Source organism: Leuciscus leuciscus (assembly GCF_965113295.1).
Source record: "Leuciscus leuciscus genome assembly, chromosome: 3".
Lineage (NCBI taxonomy): Eukaryota > Metazoa > Chordata > Actinopteri > Cypriniformes > Leuciscidae > Leuciscus > Leuciscus leuciscus.
Window position 1 is genome coordinate 23569386 of NC_138727.1, and position 23922 is coordinate 23593307.

Consider the following 23922-nt stretch of genomic DNA (forward strand, 5'->3'; position numbering starts at 1 on the left):
TGGGTCGACTTTGTTAAGTTTGCGACAACATAACTTTTGAACAAAGATGAATAAAAAAAATTTGTTCAGTCATTTCTGTGCGGCTCAGTCCAAAGATCATTTGAACAAATTTTGGAGAAAATTGGACAAATTTTGAAGGAGGAGTAGCGAAAAAACTGAATACTGTACTTTTCAAAATGGCCACTACTGTAATGGGCGGAGTCTTAATGTAAGGTATTGGTTGTGATCACGGTGATGAGAGGAATCAGATGTACTAAGTTTCATGTCTCTAGATCAAAGGGTTCAAAAGTTATAACCATTTCAATGTTGACATTTTGAACTGGTGGTGGCGCTATAGAGTTGGTCCTAGAGGCTCAAAAATTGGTCCAATTACTATTCATTAGCATCACTAGAAGTGTACCAAATTTCATCATTTTCCTATGTACGGTTCATAGGGCTGCCATAGACTTCCATTGGCGGAAGAAGAAGAATAATAATAATAATAATAATAAGAAAACTAACGGATACAATAGGTGCCTTGCCCCTTCGGGGCTTGGCCCCTAATAATAATAATAAGAAAACTAACAGATACAATAGGTGCCTTGCCCCTTCGGGGCTTGGCCCCTAATAATAAGAAAACTAACAGATACAATAGGTGCCTTGCCCCTTCGGGGCTTGGCCCCTAATAATAATAAGAAAACTAACAGATACAATAGGTGCCTTGCCCCTTCGGGGCTTGGCCCCTAAATATAGCTGCAAGCAGCAATACAGGGGCCAAGCCCTTAAACGCACCACAAGCAGAACAAGTATGGCGCACAGCAAGCACAGCAAGTACTGTAAGCACTGCAGTGCGCAAGCATTTAAGCACCAACAGCAGTGCGGAGGCGGAAGAACAAAACATCAGAAATTAAATGTACATATAAATGAAGCACAGTGAGCATTTAAGCACCAACAGCAGTGCAGAGCCGGAAGGAATTTAAATGACAACTTTATACACAATTTTAAAGTCGTCCCACATGGGACTCGAACCCACGACCAGAATGGGTCGGGATTTGAGATACATGGTTTAGCAGATTGCGCCACTCAGTGGACGTGAATTTCAAAGCAGCAGAGGAGAGGGTTCAGTGTATGAATGAGCACACAAAATCAAGTAAACGAGATTAGCATGCTAAGCTAGCTTAATGCTAATGTAGCTTATGGTTAACCTGATAGCTGACGAGCCACATTAGAAAGAATGGCATCTGGTTAGCATGCTAACCAATAATTATGCTAAGCTAACTAGCATAAGGCAACAAAGACAGGCTAGGTCAGCTTCGGAGATGAATATCTCGGGAACGGTAGTGAATATCAAAAATCTGTTCAGTCATTTCTGTGCGGCTCGGTCCATAGAACATCTGATCACATTTTGGACAAAATTGAGCAAGATTTGAAGGAGGAGTAGCGAAAAAACTCTTTTTCATTTGTTCCAATATGGCGGATAGTCACATTGTTGGAAAATGACAAATGAGATATCGATGGAGTCGGCATAAGCCAAGGAATATAATAACATAAAGCAATCAAAATTTGAACAATGTTTTCAAAAGTTATAAGCGTTTTTGCAAAATACCTTATACCTCTGGAACACTAGGTGGCGCTGTGTTCAAACTTCTCAGCTACCTTCAGGCCAGGCTAATGATGATCCTTACATATGTGTGTGCCGATATGTCAAATACTTTATAAGATTTTGCAATTTATGACAAAAATCTAAATGGCGGACACGTGGTACATCCCATCCTGGCAAAATCGGTATCGACGGATTCGGCATGATGCAAGGAATCCATAGATACCACATTTATGATTTTCTGACAAACTGTTCAAAAGTTATTGGCCAAAATAGCCATTTTCCATATCTCATGACCCATAGGTGGCGCTGTTCCCAACTTTGGCATGGACCCTCAGAGCATACTTCTGATGAAGTGTACCAATTTTCGTTTCGATTGATCAATTTTTGGCCGAGATACAGCCTCTTAGCCAATTTTGGGTCGACCTCGTTAAGTTTGCGACATCATAACTTTTTTTTTTCCAATATAGCAAAAAATTCTGTTCAGTCATTTCTATGCGGCTCAGTCCATAGATCATTTGAGCACATGTTTGGACAAAATTGGACAAAATGTGAAGGAGGAGTAGCGAAAAAACTGAATACTGTACTTTTCAAAATGGCCACTACTGTAATGGGCGGAGTCTTAATGTAAGATATTGGTTCTGATCAGCATGATGAGATGAATCAGGTGTACTAAGTTTCATTTTTCTAGATCAAAGGGTTCAAAAGTTATAACCATTTCAATGTTGAATTTTTGAACTGCTGGTGGCGCTATAGAGTTGGTCCTAGAGACTCAAAAATTGCTACAATTACTTTTCATTACTATCCCTACAAGTGTACCAAATTTCATCATTTTCCTAAGTACGGTTCATAGGGCTGCCATAGACTTCCATTGGCGGAAGAAGAAGCAATTGTTATTCTGACAATAACAATTGCTAATATAGCTGCAAGCAGCAATACGGGGCCAAGCCGCTGTAGCACAGTAGGGCTGTTGCGCAATGCGGAGCCAGAAGAGCAAAAACAGCAGAAATAGAATGTACATGAAGAACAGATGGGTTCAGAAGTACAGAGAGGATGAAATCAAAATGAACATAAGTTCTGTTGAGAATGAATACAGAATGTAGAAATAAATACACTTATTTCAGATCCCAGTGTAAGAAACATTAGTACAGCTCTTATCCAGATAATAAAGGAGTTCAAATGACAATTTATACACAATTTCAAAGTCGCCCCACACTGGTCTCGAACCCACGACCACAATGGTTCGGGATTCATGACGCATGGTTGAACAGATTGCGCCACCCAGAGGACATGTTTTACAAAGCTGCAGAGGAGAGGTTTCAGTGTAAGAATAAGCAGACAAAATACAAGTAAACGAGATTAGCATGTTAAGCTAGCTTAATGCTAATGTAGCTTATGGTTATCCTGATAGTTGAAGAGCCACATTAGAAAGAATGGTATCTGGTTAGCATGCTAACCAATTATTATGCTAAGCTAACTAGCATAAGGCAACAAACACAGGCTAGGTCAACTTTACAGACGAATATCTCGGGAACGGTAGCGAATATCAAAAATATGTTCAGTCATTCCTGTGCGGCTTGGTCCAAAGAACATCTGATCAAATTTTGGGCAAAATTGAGCAAAATTTGAAGGAGGAGTAGCGAAAAAACTGTTTTTCATTTGCTCCAATATGGCGGACAGTCACAATGTTGCAAAATGACAAATGATATATCGTCGGAATTGTAATAAGCCAAGGAACATAATGACATAAAGCAATCAAAATTTGAACAATGTTTTCAAAAGTTATAAGCATTTTTGCAAAATATCTTATACCTCTGGAACACTAGGTGGCGCTGTGTTCAAACTTCTCAGGTACCTTCAGGACATGGTGTCGATCATCCCTACCAATTTTTGTGAAGATATGTCAAATAGTTTAAAAGTTATTGCAAATTGTGACAAAATTCAAAATGGCGGACACGTGGTAAATCTCATCCTGGTAAAATCGGTATCCACGGATTTGGTATGACCCAAGGAATCCATAGATACCACATTTATTATTTTCTGACAAACTGTTCAAAAGTTATTGACCAAAATAGCAATTTTTCATATCTCATGACCCGTAGGTGGCGCTATTCCCAACTTTGGCATGGACCCTCAGACCATGCTTCCGATGAAGCAAACCAATTTTCGTTTCGATTGATCAAACTTTGGCCGAGATACAGACTCTAAACCAATTTTGGGTCGACCTCGTTAAGTTTGCGACAACATAACTTTTGAACAAAGATGAATTAAAAAAATCTGTTCAGTCATTTCTGTGCGGCTCAGTCCAAAGATCATATGAACAAATTTTGGACAAAATTGAACAAAATTTGAAGGAGGAGTAGCCAAAAAACAGAATACTGTACTTTTCAAAATGGCCACTACTGTAATGGGCGGAGTCTTAATGTAAGGTATTAGTTGTGATCAGGATGATAGGAGGAATCAGATGTACTAAGTTTCATATCTCTAGATCAAAGGGTTCAAAAGTTATAACCATTTAAATGTTGAAATTTTGAACTGGTGGTGGCGCTATAGAGTTGGTCCTAGAGGCTCAAAAATTGGTCCAATTACTATTCATTAGCATCACTAGAAGTGTACCAAATTTCATCATTTTCCTATGTACGGTTCATAGGGCTGCCATAGACTTCCATTGGCGGAAGAAGAAGAATAATAATAATAATAATAATAATAATAATAAGAAAACTAACGGATACAATAGGTGCCTTGCCCCTTCGGGGCTTGGCCCCTAATAATAATAAGAAAACTAACAGATACAATAGGTGCCTTGCCCCTTCGGGGCTTGGCCCCTAAATATAGCTGCAAGCAGCAATACGGGGCCAAGCCGCTGTAGCACAGTAGGGCTGTTGCGCAATGCGGAGCCAGAAGAGCAAAAACAGCAGAAATAGAATGTACATGAAGAACAGATGGGTTCAAAAGTACATAGAGGATGAAATCAAAATGAACATAAGTTCTGTTGAGAATGAATACAGAATGTAGAAATAAATACAAGTATTTCTGATCTCAGTGTAAGAAACATTAGTGCAGCTCTTATCCAGATAATAAAGGAGTTCAAATGACAATTTATACACAATTTCAAAGTCGCCCCACACTGGTCTCGAACCCACGACCACAATGGTTCGGGATTCATGACGCATGGTTGAACAGATTGCGCCACCCAGAGGACATGTTTTACAAAGCTGCAGAGGAGAGGTTTCAGTGTAAGAATAAGCAGACAAAATACAAGTAAACGAGATTAGCATGTTAAGCTAGCTTAATGCTAATGTAGCTTATGGTTATCCTGATAGCTGAAGAGCCACATTAGAAAGAATGGTATCTGGTTAGCATTCTAACCAATTATTATGCTAAGCTAACTAGCATAAGGCAACAAACACAGGCTAGGTCAACTTTGAAGATGAATATGTCTGGAACGGTAGCGAATATCAAAAATCTGTTCAGTCATTCCTGTGCGGCTTGATCCAAAGAACATCTGATCAAATTTTGGGCAAAATTGAGCAAAATTTGAAGGAGGAGTAGCGAAAAAACAGTTTTTCATTTGCTCCAATATGGCGGACAGTCACATTGTTGCAAAATGACAAATGAGATATCGTCGGAATTGTGATAAGCCAAGGAACATAATGACATAAAGCAATCAAAATTTTAACAATGTTTTCAAAAGTTATAAGCATTTTTGCAAAATACCTTATACCTCTGGAACACTAGGTGGCGCTGTGTTCAAACTTCTCAGGTACCTTCAGGCCAGGCTAATGATGATCCTTACCAATTATTGTGCCGATATGTCAAATAGTTTATAAGATATTGCAATTTATGACATAAATCAAAATGGCGGACACGTGGTACATCCCATCCTGGCAAAATTGGTATCGACGGATTCGGCATGACCCAAGGAATCCATAGATACCATATTTATGATTTTCTGACAAACTGTTCAAAAGTTATTGGCCAAAATAGCCATTTTCCATATCTCATGACCCATAGGTGGCGCTGTTCCCAACTTTGGCATGGACCCTCAGAACATACTTCCGATGAAGTGTACCAATTTTCGTTTCGATTGATCAATGTTTGGCCGAGATACAGCCTCTTAGCCAATTTTGGGTCGACCTCGTTAAGTTTGCGACACAATAACTTTTGAACAAAGATGAATAAAAAAATCTGTTCAGTCATTTCTATGCGGCTCAGTCCGAAGATCATTTGAGCACATGTTTGGACAAAATTGGACAAAATTTGAAGGAGGAGTAGCAAAAAAACGGAATACTGTACTTTTCAAAATGGCTACTACTGTAATGGGCGGAGTCTTAATGTAAGGTGTTGGTTGTGATCAGCATGATGAGAGGAATCAGGTGTACTAAGTTTCATGTCTCTAGATTAAAGGGTTCAAAAGTTATAACCATTTCAATGTTGAATTTTTGAACTGGTGGTGGCGCTATAGAGTTGGTCCTAGAGGCTCAAAATTTGGTCCAATTCCTATTCATTAGCATCACTAGAAGTGTACCAAATTTCATCATTTTCCTATGTACGGTTCATAGGGCTGCCATAGACTTCCATTGGCGGAAGAAGAAGCAATTGTTATTCTGACAATAACAATTGCTATTAAAGCTGCAAGCAGCATTACAGGGGCCAAGCCCTTATTGCTCTTTGGCTTGTAAGGGTTTTTCCAGCAACTTTTCCAGCACTTTTCCAGAACAGATAGATTCAGAATTACAGATAGGGTGAAATCAAAATGAACAGAAGGTCTGATGAGAACGAACACAGAATGAAGTTAAAAAAACACACTTATTTCTGATCCAAGTGTAAGAAACATTAGTACAGCTCTTACCCATGTAATAAAGGAATTGAAATGACAACTTTATACCCAATTTTAAACTTGTCCCACACAGGATTCGAACCCACACTGGAATGGTTCAGGATTCATGATACGTGGTTTAACAACTTGCGCCACTCAGAGGACGTGAATTACACAGCTGCTGAGGAAAGCCTTCAGTGTATGAATGAGCACACAAAATCATGTTAACGAGATTAGCATGCTAAGCTAGCTTAATGCTAATGTAGCTTATGGTTATCCTGATAGCTGAAGAGCCACATTAGAAAGAATGGCATCTGGTTAGCATGCTAACCAATTATTATGCTAAGCTAACTAGCATAAGGCAACAAACACAGGCTAGGTCAACTTTGGAGACGAATATCTCGGGAACGGTAGCGAATATCAAAAATCTATTCAGTCATTTCTGTGCGGCTTGGTCCAAAGATCATCTGAGCAAACTTTAGGCAAAATTGAGCAAGATTTGAAGGAGGAGTAGCGAAAAAACTGTTTACCATTTGCTTCAATATGGTGGACAGTCACATTGTTGGAAAATGACAAATGAGATATCGTCGGAATTGGCATAAGCCAAGGAACATAATGACATAAAGCAATCACAATTTGAACAATGTTTTCAAAAGTTATAAGCATTTTTGCAAAATACCTTATACCTCTGGAACACTAGGTGGCGCTGTGTTCAAACTTCTCAGCTACCTTCAGGCCAGGCTAATGATGATCCTTACCAATTTTTGTGCCGATATGTCAAATACTTTATAAGATTTTGCAATTTATGACAAAAATCTAAATGGCGGACACGTGGTACATCCCATCCTGGCAAAATCGGTATCGACGGATTCGGCATGACGCAAGAAATCCATAGATACCACATTTATGATTTTCTGACAAACTGTTCAAAAGTTATTGGCCAAAATAGCCATTTTCCATATCTCATGACCCATAGGTGGCGCTGTTCCCAACTTTGGCATGGACCCTCAGAGCATACTTCCGATGAAGCGTACCAATTTTTGTTTCGATTGATCAAAGTTTGGCTGAGCTATAGCTTCTGAAACAATTTTGGGTCGACCTCGTTAAGTTTGCGACATAATAACTTTTTTTTTTCCAGTATAGCAAAAAATTCTGTTCAGTCATTTCTATGCGGCTCAGTCCGTAGATCATTTGAGCACATGTTTGGACAAAATTGGATAAAAATTGAAGGAGGAGTAGCGAAAAAACTGAATACTGTACTTTTCAAAATGGCTACTACTGTAATGGGCGGAGTCTTAATGTAAGGTATTGGTTGTGATCACGATGAAGAGAGGAATCAGGTGTACTAAGTTTCATGTCTCTAGATCAAAGGGTTCAAAAGTTATAACCATTTTAATGTTGAATATTTGAACTGGTGGTGGCGCTATAGAGTTGGTCCTAGAGACTCAAAAATTGGTCCAATTCCTATTCATTACCATCACTAGAAGTGTACCAAATTTCATCATTTTCCTATGTACGGTTCATAGGACTGCCATAGACTTCCATTGGCGGAAGAAGAAGCAATTGTTATTCTGACAATAACAATTGCTAATATAGCTGCAAGCAGCAATACAGGGGCCAAGCCGCTGTAGCACAGTAGGGCTGTTGCGCAATGCGGAGCCAGAAGAGCAAAAACAGCAGAAATAGAATGTACATGAAGAACTGATGGGTTCATAAGTACAGATGAAATCAAAATGAACAGAAGTTCTGATGAGAACGAACACAGAATGTAGAAAAAAACACTTATTTCTAATCCCAGTGTAGGAAACATTAGTACAGCTCTTATCCTGATAATAAAAGAATTCAAATGACAATTTTATACACAATTTCAAAGTCGCCCCACACTGGTCTCGAACCCACGACCAGAATGGTTCGGGATTCATGACGCATGGTTGAACAGATTGCGCCACCCAGAGGACATGTTTTACAAAGCTGCAGAGGAGAGGTTTCAGTGTAAGAATAAGCAGACAAAATACATGTTAACGAGATTAGCATGTTAAGCTAATTTAATGCTAATGTAGCGTATGGTTATCCTGATAGCTGAAGAGCCACATTAGAAAGAATAGTATCTGGTTAGCATGCTAACCAATTATTATGCTAAGCTAACTAGCATAAGGCAACAAACACAGGCTAGGTCAACTTTGGAGACAAATATCTCGAGAACGGTAGTGAATATCAAAAATCTGTTCAGTCATTTCTGTGCGGCTCGGTCCAAAGAACATCTGATCAAATTTTGGGCAAAATTGAGCAAAATTTGAAGGAGGAGTAGCGAAAAAACGTTTTTTCATTTGCTCCAATATGGCGGATAGTCACATTGTTGCAAAATGACAAATGAGATATCGTCGGAATTGTCATAAGCCAAGGAACATAATGACATAAAGCAATCAAAATTTGAACAATGTTTTCAAAAGTTATAAGCATTTTTGCAAAATACCTTATACCTCTGGAACACTAGGTGGCGCTGTGTTCAAACTTCTCAGGTACCTTCAGGACATGGTGTCGATCATCCCTAACAATTTTTGTGAAGATATGTCAAATAGTTTAAAAGTTATTGCAAATTATGACAAAATTCAAAATGGCGGACACGTGGTAAATCTCATCCTGGTAAAATTGGTATCCACGGATTCGGTATGACCCAAGGAATCCATAGATACCACATTTATTATTTTCTGACAAACTGTTCAAAAGTTATTGACCAAAATAGCAATTTTTCATATCTCATGACCCGTAGGTGGCGCTATTCCCAACTTTAGCATGGACCCTCAGACCATGCTTCCGATGAAGCAAACCAATTTTCGTTTCGATTGATCAAACTTTGGCCGAGATACAGCCTCTAAACCAATTTTGGGTCGACTTTGTTAAGTTTGCGACAACATAACTTTTGAACAAAGATGAATAAAAAAAATTTGTTCAGTCATTTCTGTGCGGCTCAGTCCAAAGATCATTTGAACAAATTTTGGACAAAATTGGACAAATTTTGAAGGAGGAGTAGCGAAAAAACTGAATACTGTACTTTTCAAAATGGCCACTACTGTAATGGGCGGAGTCTTAATGTAAGGTATTGGTTGTGATCACGGTGATGAGAGGAATCAGATGTACTAAGTTTCATGTCTCTAGATCAAAGGGTTCAAAAGTTATAACCATTTCAATGTTGACATTTTGAACTGGTGGTGGCGCTATAGAGTTGGTCCTAGAGGCTCAAAAATTGGTCCAATTACTATTCATTAGCATCACTAGAAGTGTACCAAATTTCATCATTTTCCTATGTACGGTTCATAGGGCTGCCATAGACTTCCATTGGCGGAAGAAGAAGAATAATAATAATAATAATAATAAGAAAACTAACAGATACAATAGGTGCCTTGCCCCTTCGGGGCTTGGCCCCTAAATATAGCTGCAAGCAGCAATACAGGGGCCAAGCCCTCAAACGCACCGCAAGCAGAACAAGTATGGCGCACAGCAAGCACAGCCAGCACAGCGTGTACATCAAGCACAGCAAGTACTGTAAGCACTGCAGCACGCAAGCATTTAAGCACCAACAGCAGTGCGGAGGCGGAAGAACAAAACATCAGAAATTAAATGTACATGTAAATGAAGCACAGTGAGCATTTAAGCACCAACAGCAGTGCAGAGCAGGAAGGAATTTAAATGACAACTTTATAGTCATCCCACATGGGACTCGAACCCACGACCAGAATGGTTCGGGATTCGAGATACATGGTTTAGCAGATTGCGCCACTCAGAGGACGTGAATTTCAAAGCAGCAGAGGAGAGGGTTCAGTGTAAGAATGAGCACACAAACTCAAGTAAACGAGATTAGCATGCTAAGCTAGCTTAATGCTAATGTAGCTTATGGTTAACCTGATAGCTGACAACCCACATTAGAAAGAATGGCATCTGGTTAGCATGCTAACCAATTATTATGCTAAGCTAACTAGCATAAGTCAACAAAGACAGGCTAGTTCAACTTTGCAGACGAATATCTCGGGAACGGTAGCGAATATCAAAAATCTGTTCAGTCATTCCTGTGCGGCTTGGTCCAAAGAACATCTGATCAAATTTTGGGCAAAATTTAGCAAAATTTGTAGGATTAGTAGAGAAAAAACTGTTTTTCATTTGCTCAAATATGGTGGACAGTCACATTGTTGCAAAATGACAAATGAGATATCGTCGGAATTGTGATAAGCCAAGGAACATAATGACATAAAGCAATCAAAATTTGAACAATGTTTTCAAAAGTTATAAGCGTTTTTGCAAAATACCTTATACCTCTGGAACACTAGGTGGCGCTGTGTTCAAACTTCTCAGCTACCTTCAGGCCAGGCTAATGATGATCCTTACCAATTTTTGTGCCGATATGTCAAATACTTTATAAGATTTTGCAATTTATGACAAAAATCTAAATGGCGGACACGTGGTACATCCCATCCTGGCAAAATCGGTATCGACGGATTCGGCATGATGCAAGAAATCCATAGATACCACATTTATGATTTTCTGACAAACTGTTCAAAAGTTATTGGCCAAAATAGCCATTTTCCATATCTCATGACCCATAGGTGGCGCTGTTCCCAACTTTGGCATGGACCCTCAGAGCATACTTCCGATGAAGCGTACCAATTTTTGTTTCGATTGATCAAAGTTTGGCTGAGCTATAGCTTCTGAAACAATTTTGGGTCGACCTCGTTAAGTTTGCGACATAATAACTTTATTTTTTTCAGTATAGCAAAAAATTCTGTTCAGTCATTTCTATGCGGCTCAGTCCGTAGATCATTTGAGCACATGTTTGGACAAAATTGGATAAAAATTGAAGGAGGAGTAGCGAAAAAACTGAATACTGTACTTTTCAAAATGGCTACTACTGTAATGGGCGGAGTCTTAATGTAAGGTATTGGTTGTGATCACCATGATGAGAGGAATCAGGTGTACTAAGTTTCATGTCTCTAGATCAAAGGGTTCAAAAGTTATAACCATTTTAATGTTGAATATTTGAACTGGTGGTGGCGCTATAGAGTTGGTCCTAGAGACTCAAAAATTGGTCCAATTCCTATTCATTACCATCACTAGAAGTGTACCAAATTTCATCATTTTCCTATGTACGGTTCATAGGGCTGCCATAGACTTCCATTGGCGGAAGAAGAAGCAATTGTTATTCTGACAATAACAATTGCTAATATAGCTGCAAGCAGCAATACAGGGGCCAAGCCCTTAAACGCACCGCAAGCAGAACAAGTATGGTGAACAGCAAGCACAGCCAGCACATCGTGTACATCAAGCACAGCAAGTACTGTAAGCACTGCAGCGCGCAAGCATTTAAGCACCAACAGCAGTGCGGAGCCGGAAGAACAAAACATCAGAAATTAAATGTACATGTAAATGAAGCACAGCGAGCATTTAATCACCAACAGCAGTGCAGAGCCGGAAGGAATTTAAATGACAACTTTATACACAATTTTAAAGTCGTTCCACATGGGACTCGAACCCACGACCAGAATGGTTCGGGATTCGAGATACATGGTTTAGCAGATTGCGCCACTCAGAGGACGTGAATTTCAAAGCAGCAGAGGAGAGGGTTCAGTGTAAGAATAAGCACACAAACTCAAGTAAACGAGATTAGCATGCTAGGCTAGCTTAATGCTAATGTAGCTTATGGTTAACCTGATAGCTGACAAGCCATATTAGAAAGAATGGCATCTGGTTAGCATGCTAACCAATTATTATGCTAAGCTAACTAGCATAAGTCAACAAACACAAGCTAGGTCAACTTCAGAGATGAATATCTCGGGAACGGTAGTGAATATCAAAAATCTGTTCAGTCATTTCTATGCGGCTCGGTCCAAAGAACATCTGATCAAATTTTGGACAAAATTGAGCAAGATTTGAAGGAGGAGTAGCGAAAAAACTGTTTTTCATTTGTTCCAATATGGCGGATAGTCACATTGTTGGAAAATGACAAATGAGATATCGACGGAGTCGGCATAAGCCACGGAACGTAATAACATAAAGCAATCAAAATTTGAACAATGTTTTCAAAAGTTATAAGCATTTTTGCTAAATACCTTATACCTCTGGAACACTAGGTGGCGCTGTGTTCAAACTTCTCAGCTACCTTCAGGCCAGGCTAATGATGATCCTTACCAATTTTTGTGCCGATATGTCAAATACTTTATAAGATTTTGCAATTTATGACAAAAATCTAAATGGCGGACACGTGGTACATCCCATCCTGGCAAAATCGGTATCGACGGATTCGGCATGACGCAAGAAATCCATAGAGACCACATTTATGATTTGCTGACAAACTGTTCAAAAGTTATTGGCCAAAATAGCCATTTTCCATATCTCATGACCCATAGGTGGCGCTGTTCCCAACTTTGGCATGGACCCTCAGAGCATACTTCCGATGAAGCGTACCAATTTTTGTTTCGATTGATCAAAGTTTGGCTGAGCTATAGCTTCTGAAACAATTTTGGGTCGACCTCGTTAAGTTTGCGACATAATAACTTTTTTTTTTCCAGTATAGCAAAAAATTCTGTTCAGTCATTTCTATGCGGCTCAGTCCGTAGATCATTTGAGCACATGTTTGGACAAAATTGGATAAAAATTGAAGGAGGAGTAGCGAAAAAACTGAATACTGTACTTTTCAAAATGGCTACTACTGTAATGGGCGGAGTCTTAATGTAAGGTATTGGTTGTGATCACGATGAAGAGAGGAATCAGGTGTACTAAGTTTCATGTCTCTAGATCAAAGGGTTCAAAAGTTATAACCATTTTAATGTTGAATATTTGAACTGGTGGTGGCGCTATAGAGTTGGTCCTAGAGACTCAAAAATTGGTCCAATTCCTATTCATTACCATCACTAGAAGTGTACCAAATTTCATCATTTTCCTATGTACGGTTCATAGGGCTGCCATAGACTTCCATTGGCGGAAGAAGAAGCAATTGTTATTCTGACAATAACAATTGCTAATATAGCTGCAAGCAGCAATACAGGGGCCAAGCCCTTAAACGCACCACAAGCAGAACAAGTATGGCGCACAGCAAGCACAGCCAGCACATCATGTACATCAAGCACAGCATGTAGTGTAAGCACTGCAGCGCAGCAAGCATTTAATTACCAACAGCAGTTTGGAGCCGGAAGAACAAAAACAGCAGAAATTAAATGTAAATGAAGCACAGCGAGCATTTAAGCACCAACAGCAGTGCGGAGCCGGAAGAACAAAAAATCAGAAATTAAATGTACATGTAAATGAAGCACAGCGAGCATTTAAGCACCAACAGCAGTGCAGAGCCGGAAGGAATTTAAATGACAACTTTATACACAATTTTAAAGACGTCCCACATGGGACTCGAACCCATGACCAGAATGGTTCGGTATGCGAGATACATGGTTTAGCAGATTGCGCCACTCAGAGGACGTGAATTTCAAAGCAGCAGAGGAGAGGGTTCAGTGTAAGAATAAGCACACAAACTCAAGTAAACGAGATTAGCATGCTAAGCTAGCTTAATGCTAATGTAGCTTTTGGTTAACCTGATAGCTGACAAGCCACATTAGAAAGAATGGCATCTGGTTAGCATGCTAACCAATTATTATGCTAAGCTAACTAGCATAAGGCAACAAAGACAGGCTAGGTCAACTTCAGAGATGAATATCTCGGGAACGGTAGTGAATATCAAAAATCTGTTCAGTCATTTCTATGCGGCTCGGTCCAAAGAACATCTGATCAAATTTTGGACAAAATTGAGCAAGATTTGAAGGAGGAGTAGCGAAAAAACTGTTTTTCATTTGTTCCAATATGGCGGATAGTCACATTGTTGGAAAATGACAAATGAGATATCGACGGAGTCGGCATAAGCCAAGGAATATAATGACATAAAGCAATCAAAATTTGAACAACGTTTTCAAAAGTTATAAGCGTTTTTGCAAAATACCTTATACCTCTGGAACACTAGGTGGCGCTGTGTTCAAACTTCTCAGGTACCTTCAGGCCAGGCTAATGATGATCCTAACCAATTTTTGTGCCGATATGTCAAATACTTTATAAGATAATGCAATTTATGATAAAAATCTAAATGGCGGACACGTCGTACATCCCATCCTAGCAAAATCGGTATCGACGGATTCGGCATGATGCAAGGAATCCATAGATACCACATTTATGATTTTCTGACAAACTGTTCACAAGTTATTGGCCAAAATAGCCATTTTCCATATCTCATGACCCATAGGTGGCGCTGTTCCCAACGTTGGCATGGGCCCTCAGAGCATACTTCTGATGAAGTGTACCAATTTTCGTTTCGATTGATAAATTTTTGGCCGAGATACAGCCTCTTAGCCAATTTTGGGTCGACCTCGTTAAGTTTGCGACATCATAACTTTTTTTTTTCCAGTATAGCAAACAATTCTGTTCAGTCATTTCTATGCGGCTCCATCCATAGATCATTTGAGCACATGTTTGGACAATATTGGACAAAATGTGAAGGAGGAGTAGCGAAAAAACTGAATACTGTACTTTTCAAAATGGCCACTACTGTAATGGGCGGAGTCTTAATGTAAGATATTGGTTCTGATCAGCATGATGAGATGAATCAGGTGTACTAAGTTTCATTTTTCTAGATCAAAGGGTTCAAAAGTTATAACCATTTCAATGTTGAATTTTTGAACTGCTGGTGGCGCTATAGAGTTGGTCCTAGAGACTCAAAAATTGCTACAATTACTTTTCATTACTATCCCTAAAAGTGTGCCAAATTTCATCATTTTCCTAAGTACGGTTCATAGGGCTGCCATAGACTTCCATTGGCGGAAGAAGAAGCAATTGTTATTCTGACAATAACAATTGCTAATATAGCTGCAAGCAGCAATACGGGGCCAAGCCGCTGTAGCACAGTAGGGCTGTTGCGCAATGCGGAGCCAGAAGAGCAAAAACAGCAGAAATAGAATGTACATGAAGAACAGATGGGTTCAGAAGTACAGAGAGGATGAAATCAAAATGAACATAAGTTCTGTTGAGAATGAATACAGAATGTAGAAATAAATACACTTATTTCTGATCCCAGTGTAAGAAACATTAGTACAGCTCTTATCCAGATAATAAAGGAGTTCAAATGACAATTTATACACAATTTCAAAGTCGCCCCACACTGGTCTCGAACCCACGACCACAATGGTTCGGGATTCATGACGCATGGTTGAACAGATTGCGCCACCCAGAGGACATGTTTTACAAAGCTGCAGAGGAGAGGTTTCAGTGTAAGAATAAGCAGACAAAATACAAGTAAACGAGATTAGCATGTTAAGCTAGCTTAATGCTAATGTAGCTTATGGTTATCCTGATAGCTGAAGAGCCACATTAGAAAGAATGGTATCTGGTTAGCATTCTAACCAATTATTATGCTAAGCTAACTAGCATAAGGCAACAAACACAGGCTAGGTCAACTTTGAAGATGAATATCTCGGGAACGGTAGCGAATATCAAAAATCTGTTCAGTCATTCCTGTGCGGCTTGATCCAAAGAACATCTGATCAAATTTTGGGCAAAATTGAGCAAAATTTGAAGGAGGAGTAGCGAAAAAACTGTTTTTCATTTCCTCCAATATGGCGGACAGTCACATTGTTGCAAAATGACAAATGAGATATCATCGGAATTGTCATAAGCCAAGGAACATAATGACATAAAGCAATCAAAATTTGAACAATGTTTTCAAAAGTTATAAGCATTTTTGCAAAATACCTTATACCTCTGGAACACTAGGTGGCGCTGTGTTCAAACTTCTCAGGTACTTTCAGGACATGGTGTCGATCATCCCTACCAATTTTTGTGAAGATATGTCAAATAGTTTAAAATATATTGCAATTTATGACAAAAATCAAAATGGCGGACAAGTCGTTCATCCAATCCTGGCAAAATAAGTATCCACGGATTCGGCATGACCCAAGGAATCCATAGATACCACATTTATGATTTTCTGACAAACTGTTCAAAAGTTATTGGCCAAAATAGCCATTTTCCATATCTCATGACCCGTAGGTGGCGCTGTTTCCAACTTTGGCAAGGACCCTCAGAGCATACTTCCGATGAAGTGTACCAATTTTCGTTTCGATTGATCACACTTTGGCCGAGATACAGCCTCTTAAGCAATTTTGGGTGGACCTCGTTAAGTTTGCGACATCATAACTTTTGAAAAAAGATCAATAAAAAAATCTGTTCAGTCAATTATGTGCGGCTCAGTCCAAAGATCATTTGTGCAAATTTTGGACAAAATTGGACAAATTTTGAAGGAGGAGTAGCGAAAAAACTGAATACTGTACTTTTTAAAATGGCCACTACTGTAATGGGCGGAGTCTTAATGTAAGGTATTAGTTGTGATCACGATGATAGGAGGAATCAGATGTACTAAGTTTCATATCTCTAGATCAAAGGGTTCAAAAGTTATAACCATTTAAATGTTGAAATTTTGAACTGGTGGTGGCGCTATAGAGTTGGTCCTAGGGGCTCAAAAATTGGTCCAATTACTATTCATTAGCATCACTAGAAGTGTACCAAATTTCATCATTTTCCTATGTACGGTTCATAGGGCTGCCATTGACTTCCATTGGCGGAAGAAGAATAATAATAATAATAATAATAATAATAATAATAAGAAAACTAACAGATACAATAGGTGCCTTGCCCCTTCGGGGCTTGGCCCCTAAATATAGCTGCAAGCAGCAATACAGGGGCCAAGCCGCTGTAGCACAGTAGGGCTGTTGCGCAATGCGGAGCCAGAAGAGCAAAAACAGCAGAAATAGAATGTACATGAAGAACAGATGGGTTCAGAAGTACAGAGAGGATGAAATCAAAATGAACATAAGTTCTGTTGAGAATGAATACAGAATGTAGAAATAAATACACTTATTTCTGATCCCAGTGTAAGAAACATTAGTACATCTGTTATCCAGATAATAAAGGAGTTCAAATGACAATTTATACACAATTTCAAAGTCGCCCCACACTGGTCTCGAACCCACGACCACAATGGTTCGGGATTCATGACGCATGGTTGAACAGATTGCGCCACCCAGGGGACATGTTTTACAAAGCTGCAGAGGAGAGGTTTCAGTGTAAGAATAAGCAGACAAAATACAAGTAAACGAGATTAGCATGTTAAGCTAGCTTAATGCTAATGTAGCTTATGGTTATCCTGATAGCTGAAGAGCCACATTAGAAAGAATGGTATCTGGTTAGCATTCTAACCAATTATTATGCTAAGCTAACTAGCATAAGGCAACAAACACAGGCTACTTCAACTTTCAAGATGAATATCTCGGGAACGGTAGCGAATATCAAAAATCTGTTCAGTCATTCCTGTGCGGCTTGATCCAAAGAACATCTGATAAAATTTTGGGCAAAATTGAGCAAAATTTGAAGGAGGAGTAGCGAAAAAACTGTTTTTCATTTGCTCCAATATGGCGGACAGTCACATTGTTGCAAAATGACAAATGAGATATCGTCGGAATTGTCATAAGCCAAGGAACATAATGACATAAAGCAATCAAAATTTGAACAATGTTTTCAAAAGTTATAAGCATTTTTGCAAAATACCTTATACCTCTGGAACACTAGGTGGCGCTGTGTTCAAACTTCTCAGGTACCTTCAGGACATGGTGTCGATCATCCCTACCAATTTTTGTGAAGATATGTCAAATAGTTTAAAAGTTATTGCAAATTGTGACAAAATTCAAAATGGCGGACACGTGGTAAATCTCATCCTGGTAAATTCAGTATCCACGGATTCGGTATGACCCAAGGAATCTATAGATACCACATTTATTATTTTCTGACAAACTGTTCAAAAGTTATTGACCAAAATAGCAATATTTCATATCTCATGACCCGTAGGTGGCGCTATTCCCAACTTTGGCATGGACCCTCAGACCATGCTTCCGATGAAGCAAACCAATTTTCGTTTCGATTGATCAAACTTTGGGCGAGATACAGACTCTAAACCAATTTTGGGTCGACCTCGTTAAGTTTGCGGCAACATAACTTTTGAACAAAGATGAATAAAAAAAATCTGTTCAGTCATTTCTGTGCGGCTCAGTCCAAAGATCATTTGAACAAATTTGGGACAAAATTGAACAAAATTTGAAGGAGGAGTAGCCAAAAAACAGAATACTGTACTTTTCAAAATGGCCACTACTGTAATGGGCGGAGTCTTAATGTAAGGTATTAGTTGTGATCAAGATGATAGGAGGAATCAGATGTACTAAGTTTCATATCTCTAGATCAAAGGGTTCAAAAGTTATAACCATTTAAATGTTGAAATTTTGAACTGGTGGTGGCGCTATAGAGTTGGTCCTAGAGGCTCAAAAATTGGTCCAATTACTATTCATTAGCATCACTAGAAGTGTACCAAATTTCATCATTTTCCTATGTACGGTTCATAGGGCTGCCATAGACTTCCATTGGCGGAAGAAGAAGAAGAAGAAGAATAATAATAATAAATATAGCTGCAAGCAGCAATACAGGGGCCAAGCCCTTAAACGCACCGCAAGCAGAACAAATATGGTGCACAGCAAGCACAGCCAGCACATCGTGTACATCAAGCACAGCAAGTACTGTAAGCACTGCAGCGCGCAAGCATTTAAGCACCAACAGCAGTGCGGAGCCGGAAGAACAAAACATCAGAAATTAAATGTACATGTAAATGAAGCACAGCGAGCATTTAATCACCAACAGCAGTGCAGAGCCGGAAGGAATTTAAATGACAACTTTATACACAATTTTAAAGTCGTTCCACATGGGCCTCGAACCCTTGACCAGAATGGTTCGGGATTCGAGATACATGGTTTAGCAGATTGCGCCACTCAGAGGACGTGAATTTCAAAGCAGCAGAGAGGAGAGGGTTCAGTGTAAGAATAAGCACACAAACTCAAGTAAACGAGATTAGCATGCTAGGCTAGCTTAATGCTAATGTAGCTTATGGTTAACCTGATAGCTGACAAGCCATATTAGAAAGAATGGCATCTGGTTAGCATGCTAACCAATTATTATGCTAAGCTAACTAGCATAAGTCAACAAACACAGGCTAGGTCAACTTCAGAGATGAATATCTCGGGAACGGTAGTGAATATCAAAAATCTGTTCAGTCATTTCTATGCAGCTCGGTCCAAAGAACATCTGATCAAATTTTGGACAAAATTGAGCAAGATTTGAAGGAGGAGTAGCGAAAACACTGTTTTTCATTTGTTCCAATATGGCAGATAGTCACATTGTTGGAAAATGACAAATGAGATATCGACGGAGTCGGCATAAGCCACGAATGTAATAACATAAAGCAATCAAAATTTGAACAATGTTTTCAAAAGTTATAAGCATTTTTGCAAAATACCTTATACCTCTGGAACACTAGGTGGCGCTGTGTTCAAACTTCTCAGGTACCTTCAGGACATGGTGTCGATCATCCCTACCAATTTTTGTGCCGATATGTCAAATAGTTTAAAATATATTGCAATTTATGACAAAAATCAAAATGGCGGAAGAGTGGTTCATCCAATCCTGGCAAAATCAGTATCCACGGATTCGGCATGACCCAAGGAATCCATAGATACCACATTTATGATTTTCTGACAAACTGTTCAAAAGTTATTGGCCAAAATAGCCATTTTCCATATCTCATGACCCGTAGGTGGCGCTGTTTCCAACGTTGGCAAGGACCCTCAGAGCATACTTCCGATGAAGTGTACCAATTTTCGTTTCGATTGGTAAAAGTTTGGCCGAGCTATAGCTTCTGAAACAATTTTGGGTCGACCTCGTTAAGTTTGCGACATCATAACTTTTTTTTTTTCAGTATAGCAAAAAGTTCTGTTCAGTCATTTCTATGCGGCTCAGTCCGTAGATCATTTGAACACATGTTTGGACAAAATTGGACAAAATTTGAAGGAGGAGTAGCGAAAAAACTGAATACTGTACTTTTCAAAATGGCTACTACTCTCATGGGCGGAGTCTTAATGTAAGGTATTGATTGTGATCACCATGATGAGAGGAATCAGGTGTACTAAGTTTCATGTCTCTAGATCAAAGGGTTCAAAAGTTATAACCATTTTAATGTTGAATATTTGAACTGGTGGTGGCGCTATAGAGTTGGTCCTAGAGACTCAAAAATTGGTCCAATTCCTATGCATTACCATCACTAGAAGTGTACCAAATTTCATCATTTTCCTATGTACGGTTCATAGGGCTGCCATAGACTTCCATTGGCGGAAGAAGAAGTAATTGTTATTCTGACAATAACAATTGCTAATATAGCTGCAAGCAGCAATACGGGGCCAAGCCGCTGCAGCACAGTAGGGCTGTTGCGCAATGCGGAGCCAGAAGAGCAAAAACAGCAGAAATAGAATGTACATGAAGAACAGATGGGTTCAGAAGTACAGAGAGGATGAAATCAAAATGAACATAAGTTCTGTTGAGAATGAATACAGAATGTAGAAATAAATACACTTATTTCTGATACCAGTGTAAGAAACATTAGTACAGCTCTTATCCAGATAATAAAGGAGTTCAAATGACAATTTATACACAATTTCAAAGTCGCCCCACACTGGTCTCGAACCCACGACCACAATGGTTCGGGATTCATGACGCATGGTTGAACAGATTGCGCCACCCAGAGGACATGTTTTACAAAGCTGCAGAGGAGAGGTTTCAGTGTAAGAATAAGCAGACAAAATACAAGTAAACGAGATTAGCATGTTAAGCTAGCTTAATGCTAATGTAGCTTATGGTTATCCTGATAGCTGAAGAGCCACATTAGAAAGAATGGTATCTGGTTAGCATTCTAACCAATTATTATGCTAAGCTAACTAGCATAAGGCAACAAACACAGGCTAGGTCAACTTTGAAGATGAATATCTCGGGAACGGTAGCGAATATCAAAAATCTGTTCAGTCATTCCTGTGCGACTTGATCCAAAGAACATCTGATCAAATTTTGGGCAAAATTGAGCAAAATTTGAAGGAGGAGTAGCAAAAAAACTGTTTTTCATTTCCTCCAATATGGCGGACAGTCACATTGTTGCAAAATGACAAATGAGATATCGTCGGAATTGTCATAAGCCAAGGAACATAATGACATAAAGCAATCAAAATTTGAACAATGTTTTCAAAAGTTATAAGCATTTTTACAAAATACCTTATACCTCTGGAACACTAGGTGGCGCTGTGTTCAAATTTCTCAGGTACCTTCAAGACATGGTGTCGATCATCCCTACCAATTTTTGTGAAGATATGTCAAATAGTTTAAAAGTTATTGCAAATTATGACAAAATTCAAAATGGCGGACACGTGGTAAATCTCATCCTGGTAAAATCGGTATCCACGGATTCGGTATGACCCAAGGAATCCATAGATACCACATTTATTATTTTCTGACAAACTGTTCAAAAGTTATTGACCAAAATAGCAATTTTTCATATCTCATGACCCGTAGGTGGCGCTATTCCCAACTTTGACATGGACCCTCAGACCATGCTTCCGATGAAGCAAACCAATTTTCGTTTCGATTGATCAAACTTTGGCCGAGATACAGCCTCTAAACCAATTTTGGGTCGACTTTGTTAAGTTTGCGACAACATAACTTTTGAACAAAGATGAATAAAAAAAATCTGTACAGTCATTTCTGTGCGGCTCAGTCCAAAGATCATTTGAACAAATTTTGGAGAAAATTTGACAAATTTTGAAGGAGGAGTAGTGAAAAAACTGAATACTGTACTTTTCAAAATGGCCACTACTGTAATGGGCGGAGTCTTAATGTAAGGTATTGGTTGTGGTCACGGTGATGAGAGGAATCAGATGTACTAAGTTTCATGTCTCTAGATCAAAGGGTTCAGAAGTTATAACCATTTAAATGTTGAAATTTTGAACTGGTGGTGGCGCTATAGAGTTGGTCCTAGAGGCTCAAAAATTGGTCCAATTACTATTCATTAGCATCACTAGAAGTGTACCAAATTTCATTATTTTCCTATGTACGGTTCATAGGGCTGCCATAGACTTCCATTGGCGGAAGAAGAAGAAGAAGAAGAATAATAATAATAATAATAATAAGAAAACTAACGGATACAATAGGTGCCTTGCCCCTTCGGGGCTTGGCCCCTAAATATAGCTGCAAGCAGCAATACAGGGGCCAAGCCCTTAAACGCACCGCAAGCAGAACAAGTATGGTGCACAGCAAGCACAGCCAGCACACCGTGTACATCAAGCACAGCAAGTACTGTAAGCACTGCAGCGCGCAAGCATTTAAGCACCAACAGCAGTGCGGAGCCGGAAGAACAAAACATTAGAAATTAAATGTACATGTAAATGAAGCACAGCAAGCATTTAAGCACCAACAGCAGTGCAGAGCCGGAAGGAATTTAAATGACAACTTTATACACAATTTTAAAGACGTCCCACATGGGACTCGAACCCACGACCAGAATGGTTCGGGATTCGAGATACATGGTTTAGCAGATTGCGCCACTCAGATGACGTGAATTTCAAAGCAGCAGAGGAGAGGGTTCAGTGTATGAATGAGCACACAAAATCAAGTAAACGAGATTAGCATGCTAAGCTAGCTTAATGCTAATGTAGCTTATGGTTAACCTGATAGTTGACAAGCCACATTAGAAAGAATGGCATCTGGTTAGCATGCTAACCAATTATTATGCTAAGCTAACTAGCATAAGGCAACAAAGACAGGCTAGGTCAACTTCAGAGATGAATATCTCGGGAACGGTAGTGAATATCAAAAATCTGTTCAGTCATTTCTATGCGGCTCGGTCCAAAGAACATCTGATCAAATTTTGGACAAAATTGAGCAAGATTTGAAGGAGGAGTAGCGAAAAAACTGTTTTTCATTTGTTCCAATATGGCGGATAGTCACATTTTTGGAAAATGACAAATGAGATATCGACGGAGTCGGCATAAACCAAGGAATATAATAACATAAAGCAATCAAAATTTGAACAATGTTTTCAAAAGTTATAAGCGTTCTTGCAAAACACCTTATACCTCTGGAACACTAGGTGGCGCTGTGTTCAAACTTCTCAGGTACCTTCAGGCCAGGCTAATGATGATCCTTACCAATTTTTGTGCCGATATGTCAAATACTTTATAAGATAATGCAATTTATGACAAAAATAAAAATGGCGGACACGTCGTACATCCCATCATAGCAAAATCGGCGGATTCGGCATGATGCAAAGAATCCATAGATACCACATTTTAGATTTTCTGACAAACTGTTCACAAGTTATTGGCCAAAATAGCCATTTTCCATATCTCATGACCCATAGGTGGCGCTGTTCCCAACGTTGGCATGGACCCTCAGAGCATACTTCCGATGAAGTGTACCAATTTTCGTTTCGATTGATAAATTTTTGGCCGAGATACAGCCTCTTAGCCAATTTTGGGTCGACCTCGTTAAGTTTGCGACATCATAACTTTTTTTTTTTCAGTATAGCAAAAAA